This window comes from Melozone crissalis, unplaced genomic scaffold, assembly GCF_028551555.1.
Source record: "Melozone crissalis strain CALT ecotype California unplaced genomic scaffold, PUWL_Pcris_2 ptg000016l_1, whole genome shotgun sequence".
Lineage (NCBI taxonomy): Eukaryota > Metazoa > Chordata > Aves > Passeriformes > Passerellidae > Melozone > Melozone crissalis.
In genome coordinates this window covers 34,528,436-34,540,809 of record NW_026535794.1, presented here as the reverse complement: position 1 = coordinate 34,540,809, position 12,374 = coordinate 34,528,436, and positions in this window count along the sequence as shown.

Below are 12,374 nucleotides of genomic sequence, written 5' to 3'. Positions count from 1 at the left end.
ACACACAGAAAAAGATTTTCTGTATTGAAAATTTTTATTTTCCTTCTTTCTCTTAGGAAGAAGGCAGGCACTTAACATGTTTTCAACACAATTTTTAATTAAAATCACAATGAAGCATGCTATATCTTAAAATCTAATTTAACTTAATATTTTTAAGCACACAGAGAACAATAACCCAAAAACTATCTAAAATGAAATCGACATCTGTTTCCCAAGATTTGGCCCTTACCCAAATGAATTACAGCACTGATCCGGATAACTGGATTGGGGTGTAAAGTGTCCCATGTATGACATATTATGTTTATAGTATATGTCATAATACAATATTTTTGTTGTAAATAAGGTAATGAATTCGTATTGAGAGAGGAGGTTCTGAAAGCTCTGGAGGACATTTACTCTTGTAGACCTAGAGAGATGTCCTCCTCCCTCCCTCTCTCTCTTTTTCTCCCTCATTTACAGTAAGATTCAAATCTCAATTCCTAGAAAATCATTAAGTATTTTTTTCCTTTCCTGGTTATCCACTGTGATTTTTAGCTCAACCCTGCACACACTGACTTTTTCAGAAATAATAGGCCATGCAGGATGTGCTGTGCGTGCGTTCAGCTGCTGCACAACTGCAGGGCACTGCAGAAGGTCATGCCCAAGGACAGGTCCAGCTCAGGGGGCTTCTATGCTCCAACCTCTGGAAGAAGTTAAATATTTTCAAAGCCCCAGAAGTTACAGTTTACTCAAAAGGTTTTTAACTCACATGAAACTATTAATGTCCAGCAACTCACAGATGGATGGATGGATGGATGGATGGATGGATGGATGGATGGATGGATGGATATGGTGCACCCATCAAGTTTGAACCTGTCTTCACTCACAGAGCCAACAGCACTGTTGTAGGTATCCCCTTTGCCCAGCTCCTGCTCTTGGACATGACTCATTTTCCCAGTAAGGCAAAGCCAAAGAAAACCAGCCTCAAAACAGATAGAGATCTCCTGATGCAGGAGCTCAGGAAAAAGGAATATACCGCCAGTGGAAAGTGAAAGTTCATAAAGAGCTACATGGAAACTTGTGCAAATGCTGTGGCTTCATTTCTAAGCTTGAGAGATGCCAACAAGAGCACTGAGTTATAATCTCATGTATTTTAATGTTCCCCAATAATACTCCCAGTCGTCTGATGCCCCGCACAGTTTGTGCCTCCTTAAAACCCAGTTTTGCCCTTGGAGGAAGCCTCCTTAAAATCTAATTACCCAGTTTTGCTCTTTGAGGAAGCTACATTCACAGGAAATGTTGCAAAGGAAAGAGCCTGGGGCAAGATGGTTATGGGTACAAGGGTCTCAGCTCTTTATAGAGATTATATGTCTGCAGGAAGTGAGCACAGCTTTGTTTCTCAATTCTTTGTGGTCATGGCAAGAAAAAAAGAGATACCAGAAAAGAAACCTGGAAGGAAAAGATAGTAAAAGGGAAAAAATTGACAAAGTGAGGCTCATGGCAGGAATTTGAAAAGGTAGGAGGTTTTTGCATATTCTATTATTAGTTTGGTTTTATGTGTGGAATTAAGATTTCGAGTTCAAAATGGTCATAAACCAGGTCTAGCAAAAAAGTCATAAACCAGGTCTAGCAAAAAAGTCAGGTTAAAGGACTTCACAGAGGTAAGCAGCTATGCATTAAGTGACCATAGCTTTACCTATCAAGACTGGGGACAATTTCATCAAAATTTATCCTATCAGCAAATTAGCCCTCAGAAGAGTAAAGAAATTTCTAGATCGCCAGGTTTTTTGCCATTTCCTAATATGTCTGACAATATGCAGAATTTCTCTTTTAAACTCCCAAAGCATTAGTTCTAACAGATGCTTTTTTTTTTTTTTTTTTTTTTTTTTTTTAAATCCACCCAGCAGCTACAGCTTTCTCAAGTGCTAAGAGCCCTTCAGAGTGATCTTGTCTCTTCAGAGTGCTGTCTTTAGGAGTAACCACAGTATATTGACACAGGAAACGTGTCTAAGGAAGAATGGCATAGAGGACTATTACATAGATTTGCATACAGTGACATCCCATATTTCCCTCTGTGCAATTTTATCACTGCACTTTTATAATACAGCTATAATACAGAGCTATACAATCAGGCCAGGCATACAGGAAATACAGTACCAATCATATCTGTAGAGTTGACTTAATCTTTACAATCTTCCATGATTGTAAAGCATAGTCAACCACTCTTTTATTTATGAAGAACAGACAAATCTTTTTAGACAGTTCCTTGTAAACTTAAACTTCTGCATTTAGCTGGATTGATACAGAGGTAACCAGCAATGCAATAAAAATACATCATTTACATCTTCCTGCATTTAAATGTATTATCCACACAGAAAGTTATTAAGAGCAAGTTATTTATTTCATACTCAGGATTTCTGAAGTCTGCAAAATCAGCAGTATGGAAATGAGTAATTTTTGCTCATCTCACATTGTTTAATAGGTTAAACTGAGCATAAACTCAATGGCAGCGTTGTGATTCACATCTAAACTAAGCTTTGTTTCTGTTATGATATACTCTTCTAGTCCTTAAGGGCCTCTCCAATTCCCACTGAAGTCAAAGACAATGCTTCCCTCAATGCAAAATTGCTGCAATAGGATTCTACACATGTATTGTGTGCAATAGCTGTTGTAGATGCACGTGTCACAGCCTATGAACTAGGAGATATTAATAGTGTGTATTCATTTCAGGGACCTTAAAATCACTTCAGGCAAAATCTTCTTACAGTAGAAACCATGAATTTTTATTGGAAGAATTTTTGTTATCCTAATGTCATTGGGTAATTTTACCTCTTTTTCTAACATAAAAAATTAATTAATTATTTCTTTAAAAGAAAATGTTATTAATTACCTCTTTACCTCCAAGATTTTTGTTCTGTTAAAAAAATTGATCACTTGACAAAATTTTTTTGTGACTCTTTTTGTAAAATTTTTTCTGTAAGCTACATTAATTGCTTTATTTGTTTTCCACCTGGAAAATGGAAACACATGTATAAATACTATAAATGGGTGTGTTTTTCAGCTAGTAGGCAATTACAGATGGTTCTGCTGGAGGACTTAGGTGGCACTGTCACATTTTGTGCCTTTGCTGCCTTAAGCCCAAGGGGGGTACCTGAGAGTTACTGTACAAGGGCATGCCTGCTCCCACAGAGATCTGGGTGGGAAAGCTTTTCTTTCTCCTATGAAGCTTAATCACTGCATGTTAGAATTAAATATTCTGCAGAATAAATGTTGCTATCCCCTGTAGAAATCTTGGGATGGAGAAGCCATGCAATGAGGGCAGAAATAAAAGGCTTGAAGCAGCTGGAGATTCTTCTTCCTCCCAGCTTCCATCCAGCTGCCTGCAGCACATCCTGCACCTCTCTCCAGGGATTCCCTAGAGATCCCTAGTTATCAGCCAGTGTCATGGCACAGACAAGGACCTCCAAGAAGAGGAGGAGATCATGACCTTGTGAGGAGCAGGTAACAGTACTTCTGCTTGGCCCCAACCACCCAGAGGCTGTTCTTTCTCCTTTCTTTCTCAGCATGAATGTTTTACTACCCTACATGTAGCAAAGCAGCTTCAGCAGCACAAGTGGTTGGATCCAACTTCCCATGTTGCCTGGGGCAATGGGGCTTTTCAAAGAGGATGTGCACGCATGTCTCAGCAGGTAGAAGAATGGTTTGGTCTCAACTCTTTCATATCTCAGAGGAAAGACCTGATTGCTGGATTCCCAAGCAAAAGAACAATATTGGCAACCTTTACCAGCTATACAAGATGTGTTCAGGTGCTGCAGGTATGTGCCTAAACATTAGGCATTAAAATACCCACCTATCTGGAGACAGTTCACTGAATTCACATGGAAAATTAAAGATTTCCCAAGAACTTTCAAGTAATCATTTATTTGGGACACTTAGTAGCCTCAAGGATTTTGCACTGATTCCCAGGCCTGGGTCCTAGCTGAGCTCACCTAATTCAAGCTTCAAAAACTGATGGAGCCAACATGGTCTCACTGCATTTTTGTTTTCTGCTGGTCCTAGATTCAATCAGAAGGCCAAATAGGTCTACATATCACAATAGGGTCAGGTCTTCTCCCACTAGTGCCATTTGGAAGGATCATTATGAGCATAAATCGACTGCCAAAATATTTTTGCTGCAAATCTCTACCACATACCTTGTGATTGCCACAGAGAGGCACTTTGCTCACACATTCAGTTCAATGACACTTGATAATTCTTGAAACAGTCACAGAAAACAGGTCTGCTGTCACTATTCAGGACCTGCTTAATATGCACTCTAGCAGTGGCTTGAGAGAAGATGGAAGATTTTACTCACTGAAAAGTGTGGCAAGGAGTTTAAATACTTTCCTGCACCAACTTTTTCTCAGTATATTCAAGAAATATGGTAGTGTGGAGGTTCAAGATGTCTGGCACTGATCCTGGCTTTCTAGCTCTGTAAGCATCAGCATCCTCAGTAGAATGCTCCTTAGCCCAGGAGAGCCAAGTGAGATGGTTTTGAGATGATGAGATGCTTTGTGAGCATGGTATATATTCCTTGCAACTGCTTTCATGTTGGAAATACAATTTATTTCCTCCTTCTCTTCAGAGCTGACAAAGCAGTGAATGAGTAAAGACAATAGAGATTTTTTTTAAAAAGGACAGAAAAAGTGTATTAGGGCCTTATGACGTTTTAAAAGTTGTTATTCAAGTATAAGTGAGATTCTTTGTACACTTCTCCTTCTCCTCCAATACAAGCATTGTTTTACTTCAGAGTGTCTGCATTGCTTCCACATTCTGTTTCTCCTAGAAGACAAAGTTTTCTGTATTTATTGAATTGTCAGAAATACACTTACTGAAAGTCCAATCGAGTGCTTCAGAGTTTATTCTTTATATATTAATTTTACTACCAGAAGAATGGCTTATTTTCCTACAAAAAGGAAAGGGGGAAACGCCCAAAAAGAAGGGCTTTTTCAGTTGCCTGAATAATATTTTTAATTTGCATATAACAAGCGAATAATATCTGCAGTTGTGCCTTCCACTGCCTTCTCCATTTTCGTCTTGTGGAGAGCCCAATTATAAAAAAGCTTTCTTTTCTTTACATGGGAAAGGTCTTTGCCATATTTGGTGTGCAGGGTAAATCAAGTCCTTGGTGCTGCTGTGCTTAATATTAGGCCATGAGATTTCAGGGAAAATATAATGACTGAGCAGAAATCACAAATGAGAACTTTTTTTTTAATTAAGCCTCTTGAGCTGATTTCTCTCTTCCTCTCTTCACTTCGTTCTTATCTTTCTGACAACTAATAATTTAGTTTAGTACAAGAAAGGTAAAAATCACACAATGAGAGTTTGTCATGGAGTTTATTTACTGTTTAGAGGGCTGATGTATGTAGTTAGGAATTAAAAAACAGTCAAAATTAACCTTGCCCACCATGTTTACTTTTATCAAATTAGGTTGAAGTAAACCCAATTTCTCTTTACTTACCTGCCTTATATGAAATCACATGACAGAAAACCAGCACAGCACATGCCAAACGTGCCACCATCATTTAAAGGATTTATTCACCTGTGTGTCTTGTTTCAATGACATAATATGAAGTTACAATGAAAGCTGACATAGTGCAAACACATGGGATATACCAGGGAAAGAGTAAATGGCAAAGGAAATACAAGGACACTTGTCAGAGAGGTCATTTTAACTCTTAGCAGTGAGGTTGCTGGTTTGGAGCAGAGAATCAGAAAGCCAGTCAGCCACGTTCCTCAGGGCAGGTCCATAAATCTGTCTGCTGGGAGGAAGATCCTAAATGGTGCAATCCCAACAGATGTAAGCCTACACCACAAAATAGCTGAAAGCTGGGTCTACCCAGCTTAGTGGTAACATACCAGAAGAGTTTAATTACCTGGGTCTCTCTGAAGAGTTTAATTATCTGGGGCATTACCCTCCCTATGGCTACATGGCTGGCAGTCAGCTCAGAAGCTGCAGAAGCTGCTCGGTTGCAGCAAGCTGGCAGTGGCTCATAACAAAACAGCAAAAGTGTTGGATCACCTACAGCTCCCTGTAGGTGATCCAGCAACTTTTGGCCAACAGACCTGTAAGAGACAAACATAAAGGCTTTGTCTCACAGGTGGCTCCCTTTCTTCTCCTACGTGATCATCAACAATAAAGAACTTTCAGATTATTCTGTACTCTGGGGGGAGTTTTGTGCAGGCCTGGTGATGTTTACACCTGAAGAGAAAATAACCAGGTTCCTGTGTCTCATTTGCAGAGCATAAACAATATAGCTTCTATTTTGAGTAGTCAAATGTTGAATAAATGAGCTGAAAATGAATACCTGGAACCATGCTAATTCACCCGGTCCCCTTGCAAGGCCACTGCCTTGTTTGCAAGGAATGCTAGGCTCAAAGCCTTGCCCAAGGCTCCACATATTGTTCCTATTTTTATAATAGTCCAAATCTGAACCTCTAAAATCTCAGAAAGTTCAAATCTGGATTCAGATTTTATGCTACAGCCATAAAAACTAATAATAACAAATTTATCAGAAACACGATGCCTTCCAAAGACCGGGCATGGTGGAAATATTAACAGAATCTAAAAGGAACTGTTAGAAAAGATAAAACTGTGACTAATGACCTTTTGCATTTGTGCTCACTAGGAGGACTTCATCTTACTATAAAGCTGTTCTTTAAAGGAATCAATCTACAGAGAGGTTTTGGTTTCCCCCTCCCTGGAAACATTCAAGGTCACATTGGATGGGACTCTGAGCAACCTGATCTGATTGAAGATGCCCCTGGTCACTGCACAGGGCTGGACAAGATGACCTTTAAATGTCCCTTCCAACCCAAACCATTCTGTGACTATGACTTTATGATTCTAGGAATCTAAGAATCATTTTCATATTTCAGTTGTAATAATGCAGGCTGTAGGGTAACTCAGTAAATGGAACAATAAGAAATTGTTCCATTGAACAAACTAAAGTACAAAAACACTTTGATTGTGGTACAGGTAAATTACTGATCAAATATACCCTAACACAGGATGAATATAAAGTAAAAATGATGATATCAAAAAGGACTCTTGGAGGGAGTATGGGAATTACAGATCAGTAAACCTGACTTCTCTGCCATGCACCCTGGCAGAGGTTATAGCAGAGAAGAATGTTAGTAGCTATTCACAGAAATGTGTGTAGTAAGAGGAAAAACTTAACAAGGTTTTTGACAACGAGTCACATCTCACAAATCCTTCAGAGTTCTTTGATTTGACAAAGTGTCAGAGAAAGGCCATTACTCAGTCACCTGCCAAGCACGCTCAGGAAGCAGCATGCCAGGGCAGGATGCCACTGCAGCTCTGATGGCTCTTGGTGAGGCTTCTGCCACTGCGCAGATTTGGTACCCGATTTTCCCCCGATTTACCAGTGCAACTTCATAACCACAACAACCAGGATCACTCCCGTGCAAAACACAGAGTTTCAAGCACTTACTACTTTTTCTGATAAAAGTCTCTAACATTCACTGGGCACAGATAAACAAATACAGGATTTCCAACTTCATGTCTGTTTTCATAGCCTTCTTGCTTGGAAGGTGCTGCATATCCTAATGCTCTGGTAATTTTCCTTCTTCTTTCCTTAAGGCTCAATTTATAAAAAAATATGAAGAAATTAGATGGATGCTGAAAGATAAAAGGGGTGTGTGGATCATTAAGTTTCTGAAGAAGTAATAATGTACTAGTGTATGATTGGTGATGAAAGAAGTCAGACAAAAGTGGTCAGTTAAGATGGAAAAATTGTATGAGAAAAAAATAGAAAATTTAGTAACCTCTTCAGAAGATAGTCTTTAAACAATGTATTTTTAATAGTCTTTAAACAATATATTTTAATAGTCTTTAAACAATGGATTTTTTAATTTTCAATCAGATCAGATTGCTCATGTCCCACAACAATTTTCCATTAATATTAATTTGCACTTCTGATCATCTGCAGTAAATTATGTGTTCATATAGCACATAGAATTGAGGGATCTTACCTGAATTTGTGGTCTACTATTGTTTGGGGTTTTTTGTTAAAGCTGTGATGAAGATTGCATTTGCTTCATTTGGTGAAGCAAAGCAGTGTACACTATTTACTCTTGAATTACAGTGACACCAAGATCAATTTTTGTACCAGTATGGGTATCTTACCATAACAAACTCTTATGCATACACATTTGATGCTCTTTTCCCAGTGCCAGCCTGGACTACAAAAGCCTTTGGAGAGGGAGGAGGGTGTTAGGGAGATGAGGGCTCTCCAGCCAGATGCTGGACGGGAATAAAACTCCATGGTAATTATTCCAGGCCAGGAGTGCTGCATGTGTTCTGTGCTGAAGGATTTGGTCAATAATCACAGACCCATGTGTCTTGCCCTGGCACAACTATCCCACTTTCAGTAATTCAAGCAATCCCCAACAGGGGCATATTCTGTGGTATAGGGGATACACTCCACAAGTTTTTCTCTCCCAATTAGCTTGTCCTTCCTTAAGTCTCTTAGCTCAACCAGGAATTTACCCCTGCATGCCAGTTCTAAGATCTTGTGTGGAATCTGTGGCTCTAATAAACATGCAGTGTGCTTCCTCCCTCTGAGGTGCCTGCTTTTCAGTAAGGAGAGAAGTGATCTGTTTATATTTACAGCCCATTTCCTTGCCAAAAATATCACAGAAGTGAAGGGCAGTTTTAACAGACACCAAGCCTGTTGATTTGGCTCGCTAATAGTCCCAGGACTGAACTCAGTGTTCTCACACAATTCTTGTCTGACTTTAGGCTGTTTCACTGCCACTGACAGCCGGCAAATACACATACCCTGCCTGTCAGGCAGTGGCCAGATTCTTTGGCTGAGGTTAGGAAGTTGGCAGGTTACCCGCCCCGTGGCTGTACCTGCGGTGCGCACAGCACACATCTCCCCCCTCCCTCCATGAAACTCAAGCTGGGGTCTTTATGGTTTGTAAGCAGTAATTCTAGGAGCTGAGCAGCTATCAGCAAGCTAGCCCGAGCTGTGTTAAGCTTTCCTCAGTTGGAAGTTGTTCTATGTTATATATCACTCAACAGATCTATACGCTGTGGTGCTTTAAAGAACAGAGCTCTGTCTTAACTTGTAATCATTTTCTTTGAACTCAGATACTGTGAGAAATGCCAATAAACCCAGCAGAGACTATTTCTTACTGAGAAAGTGGGACTGTACAGGAACGTGGATTTGAACAACAGGCTCGCAGATCTCATAAGCAGTAGGGCTGCTGGAGGAGGTAAAGGGGCACAACCACATTAATTTCTCTGGTGAGAAACAGACTAATTGCCCTTATCCAGATCGCTGGCACTATGTAAAACAAACGTGTAAAAATGGAAATGTGTAACTGCTGTGTTGTTGTGTCAGCCAACATTCAAATTATTGGCATGGGAGCATCTACTTGGAGACAGAGCCCTATTATACCTGTACCGGGTCTGCTGATGCATTTCATCAACAGCCTAAGAACACAAGAGATTGCAAGAAAGCGATAGCAAAAGGACTTAGAGAAGTCTAGACCAAACTGATTTGCAAATTTACATGGAAGTGCAGGCAAAGCCATACAGCTTGGAGAACAGAGAGAGAAAAAGCCTGACCCCTGGCTTAACTTCCTGATGCATCTCTCTAATGGATCCCAGCCAGAAACATTGCATCTGATCCTTCTTCAGTTTTGATAGGGTTTTCTAATTGAACTCACATCCAAATGTTGCTTTTCAGGCCTATGTTAATACACGGTTGTGTGTATTTACAGTAAAGATGCAGAGCTGTTCATATTCGCATAAGCAATGCCTCATAGCTGGCTGACAATTTAATGAGACATTCTGAATTTTACCTAAGGCATTCTCAGCAGTAGGAAATCCTGTTAGATTTACAAGTGTCCATCTGTTAAAATCCTCCAGAGTCATTTTAGATGCTACACTGTTTGTTGGGTTTTGACCTCCTTTGCTGTGATTGTTCAATTAGTTCTGTTGTGTTCAGACCACATTTGCCTTGTGCTTCTTGGAAAGCACAGTAGGGAAAGAGCTCTGCTTTGATGAGATTAAAATGCCAGCCAGGATGTGGCATGCATTCCTGCTCACTTATTTTCCAGGGAAATGCAAGCTAATGCTTCCTTATTTTTACTAATATAGCTACCCTTGTAAATAGAAGAGTCACAGTGCCTAAACTGAGTTTGATGCACTTCGATTAAACTTCTTTTTGTCCTGTTAATGGATCTTGAAGGCATTAAGTGGGATCAAGTGGATTAAGATTTCAAGGGTCTTTGAATCTACTCACGGACCTGCAAATGACACACTATTTATTCTTTCAGAATTGGTTAGCTTACCCAAAAAATGGGCATAATATATAAACTGGGTGGAAAAAAAACGTACAGCATTTGAAAATCTTTGGGTGAAACAAATGTCAAATTCCAAAGCTGCCTCGATTAAGGGGAAAAAAAAATCCTATTCTGGTTTCCCTTATGAGTTCATGACACCTACTCCCTCCCTTAGCTTTCCTCCCCTCTTAAAGTGCAAGAACAATTTCAGTCCCTGGTTCCAGAGAAAGCAGAGGGTGGCAGATCAGTGATGTTTACACCTACAATTCCCAAACTCTTTTGGCAGAGACACTCAGCCCCCACCAATGCTACACAGCCAAAATGTCTCCACTTCGTCCTGTGCAGAGACCTCTCTGCAGATCTCTTATCTGCACAGCTCAAGCAAACACTACAGCCATAAAAACACCCCCTCTGTATGTTCAGCATGCTCTGCCTGAAAACTATATTGAGCAAGGGTTACAACAGTTGCATCATAAGGTCATAAACTTATAATTAACTGTAACTAAATACACAGAGCTGGTTCTTCTCCCGCTGCCTTACTGAGGAGACCTGTATATAGCCTTTTCCCCCGCTCCTTCACAGCTGCTGTGTGACGGCTCGGTAGCATGGGAGGGCCCTTGGGCTAGCATGTAATTGCAAATCCTATGGAAGATGGCCGTGGCTTTTGGGGAAGATACTGTTACATGTGTTTTGTGTGCCTAGAGCAATGACGTCAGTCCCAGGATGCAAGGAGCTGTACAAACAGTAAAAACATTTTTTCCCTCTCTTAAAAGACAGGAAACGCCAGATGGGTAGATGCTAATGAGGGAGCAGGGGAGCCCATTGCGGCCACTGGGTCCAGCGGCCTTTTTGGGGCCACAGCAGAACTTCAAGACAGAATTCCACTGCAGATAATGAGGTTGTTTAGAAAGGATTTTGGGATTTTCTTCCATATCTGAAGAAAAATAGATGAGACAGCATACAATATTTTTTCAGGATGGATACTGATGAGAAGTGTGGGAGATGGAAATACTAGAAAGGGATGATATAAGGGAGAGCAAGCAGATGCAGACATTCCACAAGTGGGAAGTAACATGGAAAAGCATGATGGACACTGAGTGATGGGCTGAAGAAAGAAGCAGCATTCTCAATAGCAAACAACTAGCCACAAGTCTGCTAGTCAAGGCCAGAAAACTAAACAGCACTCCCCCAGCATCTATGGCCATGCTGTGCAGGGGCAGTGTTAGGGGTTGAGCCAATGCCACTCTCACTGAGCTCACTGCCACTAAGATGAGCTGAGTGAGGAAGATGTTTCGTAGTTATTTTCCCACATGTAGGCAGAGACTCAGAGAAAGGACTCAGATAAATGCCCAGCAGAAAAACCAGTGTCTGAGTTATGGAATAGAGTGCAGACAGGGTGGTGACTTGCTTCATGGTGCTTAAATAAGGAAATAGAGGGTAGAGGTTTGATTACGGAAACGTACTGAATATCAGGAGTTCTTTTCATGTTGAGGACTGGTTTACTGCAGGGATTATTCATGGACAGCCTCATCTGAGGTTATCATTATGTTTTGTTGTCTGTGAACTTTATATTAGTGGAGAGTCAAGATGTTGTACAGTCAAGTTCTATAAAGATTGCACAGAGGTTTCATGAGTGTGCTAGGAGCCTACAAGCAATTCTTGACTCTGAGCCAGTATCCTTTTTCCCTGAGAGACTGCTCAGTTTCAGAAATAATTTTCAAGGAGCAGGAATCTTATCTACCATGATCCTTTCATTCACTTCAACTCTCTCCATAGTCTTTCTTACATTTAGTAGTTTGAATCCACACTACTCTGCCAGTTGTGAATGCTATGTAGGTCTCTTGATATGTGATCTCTGAATTTGGTCCAGTGAATTTAAAAGAACCCAAGACGTTACCCAGGTGCCAAAATAGAAGAGTTAAGCAATAAAAGACATTAGTAAGTGAACATTAATGCCAATAAGTAACAGGCTACGTTTTTATTTCAGACGCAATCCCCCAGAGGGCATATTACATAGTTGTGCCATTGCAGCAGGAACC